We start from the raw sequence: 2,988 nt of genomic DNA, 5'->3' as shown, positions 1-2,988 counted from the left end.
ATGTATACTATATATGTGACCAAGGGATAAATGAGTATGGACGACAGAGGTATAATTATCTGGTACAACGAATTCCCGTACTGAGTTCATTTACCAAGATTACACAGGAGAGCGACACTGTAAATTACAGGAACTAAAAACCTAAAAGATATGAAAATACAATAATTTACAGTGAGAAAATTAACGATAATTCAAATAAAAAAATACATTTCACACTAATACTAGAGTTGCCATTCAATGAAAGCGAACAAAAGATTAGTTAAAGCACAAGTCAGGAACAAAGGGTTGCATGGTCATTGAAGCACATGGCCAGAACAATAGAAACAATCTACATACCCCGTCAGTTGGTCAAATCTAACAAATTCCACTCAGTTTGGCTTGTAGGAGTTAAAACTTTCCACACAGTTGAAATCAGCTGGACTTCGAACATTCGCAAACCAACTCCGAGCTGAATGGTTGCCAGAGAGGTGAAAGGACGAGATGCTCCTCAGACGAGTCCAATGATGTTACTGACCCAAACTGACTTCTCAGTGCTGAGTTTCATTGGAAATATGCAAATTACTTCTAATCACTCATGTGTGCCTTTTTTGGCAAATTCCATGATAACTAATAAATTAAATTACTGAAAATACACAAATCATATTTCTTAAATAAATGGTTTAAATACATGTCTACATTATAAAAAAGTCAGTAGAAATAATCAAAAAAATATTACAGATTAAAGAGCGCCCTCAATGGCCAACTATACTTAGCTCACATATATTACATATATTACAACATAATATCATATCCTTTATATAATTCAGTGCAGCTCACCCTGCCACTGACGCAAGATCGTTTAATTTAAAAGAAGTCTAGGTCTTGCAGATAATAACTAATATGAACTTAAGAACCAAAACTGCAGTTATTGGCTGTGAATGCAAACCCCCGAGTACTGCAAATTGCTCTGTTGAACGTAGATGATCCCTGTAGATATTTGCACACATTTAGTTCAATATCCATCCCTGCTTCCCCGATCCTACTTTATAATATGTATCAAATTTGTATGTAAATATAAAACAATCCGATCTTTGTCTAATTCCTTTTTAGCTAAGAAAACAAATATAATACGTTTTGTCTCATCATGTGACCAAGAAAATCCATTAAGCGGCATATATGGAAGTGAATATTTTAACAAGGATACACTCGTTTCTTTGACATGCCCAGACCAATTCTTTTTAAAACAAGGTTTTATTTATTTATTTATTTATTTATTTATTTATTTATTTATTTATTTATTTATTTATTTATTTATTTATTTATTTATTTATTTATTTATTTATTTATTTATTTATTTATTTATTTATTTAGTTATTTAGTTAGTTAGTTAGTTAGTTAGTTAGTTAGTTAGTTAGTTAGTTAGTTAGTTAGATATTCATTTAGTTAGTTAGTTATTTATTTAGTTATGTTTATATTTATATAACAATAACAAAATACATATATATATATAACTATATCAAAAGAGAGTACAATGGCTGAAAATGTAAATAAATGAATGTGGTCTAAACAAGAAAATCGTCTATACGAAAACGTATTTGCGGATGTACTATTTTCCTTTCATTACAAGATCCCCGTTATATATGACATCGAACATTATAATACAACAAACAAAGGCATAGCCTCGTGGTGACGTCGAAGAATCACGTGGGATTCGACAAAAGTATTTTCACGCTTAATAATACACATTTTATGCTGGTCAGTTTTAATGAAATTGGGTATATTAGCGCAAAATTTCCTCTCAAACCTCGCCATTAGTACATGTATGTATGATTTATGTTGTCATTGTTATTAGCCAGTGAAAGAATATTTACAGTATACGTACTTTTAAAATAAATAGATACGAAATAACCGCCGCTAGTATGTATACATACTTATATTGCCTTTTAATACAATCTAACAGTTCAGGAAATAAATTATATTGTGAGAGTGAAATTTATCTCGTTGTGTAGTCGACAGTTTTGCACTTTAATAACGTTCTAATAGTTCTAATAAGTACGTGTATAATTCCCGGGTTCTGCTTTCAACATACATGTTCTAGCATGTATTATATAGTATTATAAATGGAATCTCAATGGTGGCAATACTAGTAAATTATTCCGTTTGTTTAGGTGTCTAGACATGAACAAATATATAATTGATTACTCGTATCACTACTGCGTTCTTCAACTACTAATCACATTCGACGTATCATAAAAGATTAGTAGTTTATGCCCAGACAAATGAGACGTGTATAATTTACCAGTGAAAATAGTCTTACTCATCGCACATTGCATTTGAGTAATATAGCTATTGAAATGTGTAATTGATAATTTGAATTATGCTTGAGTTAACTTGTTAAGTTACTGTAATACGTCTTACGTCAACACTGAACAATAATAAATAAAGTCCATGAAGAAATTCATGACATCGATATTCGAAGATTCAAAGACAATGTATGTATACGTTACATTCCCAATTGCTGAAAAGTGTGTACCGCCATGTACGTTCACAGTCTGATTTATGAAAATAAATAATATCAAGCAAGCATATGACGATTGGAAAGTGGAGTTTCGCAACGAAAGATATCTACGAGAGATGAAACTAATTATGGACTGACCCACAATGGTAAATTCGCATGTTCATTTTATTTCTTCTAATATATTTGGTATGCGGAAGTTCAATTACAAGTGTTCAGAATTAATGCAATTAGGTATACAAGTTGTAAATTTGCCATTGATAGCAATAGAATACATTTTTTGACAACATGGTTTTTCAAATTATTTCCATCGTATATGTGTCAGCAAAATAGGCTCATATGGAGATTGTAGAAATAGCCTTAAGATATGGAAATATGTAATATTACATTTAGACATTATTGATGTTATCTCAGTGTGAGACTGTAGAAATATGTTGAAATATACTCACTCAACGTGATATGTTAGACATTGTGATAAATGAAATTCAGACGTT

General features: G+C 30.8%; 1 long non-coding RNA gene across 1 annotated transcript; it reads right to left on the bottom strand.

The window, feature by feature from the left end:
• Positions 1–534, bottom strand: LOC144359161 (uncharacterized). Its single transcript, XR_013421949.1, has 2 exons — positions 337–534; positions 1–141 (listed from the first exon to the last, which is right to left on the bottom strand). It is a non-coding gene; the product is annotated as an uncharacterized LOC144359161 (long non-coding RNA).
• Positions 535–2,988: the final 2,454 nt, after the last annotated feature.

This window comes from Saccoglossus kowalevskii, chromosome 10, assembly GCF_978046115.1.
Source record: "Saccoglossus kowalevskii chromosome 10, keSacKowa6.1, whole genome shotgun sequence".
In the NCBI taxonomy this organism is placed as follows: Eukaryota; Metazoa; Hemichordata; class Enteropneusta; family Harrimaniidae; genus Saccoglossus; species Saccoglossus kowalevskii.
Note: the sequence above shows the minus strand (reverse complement) of the source record. Positions and strands in the feature narration are given on the sequence as shown.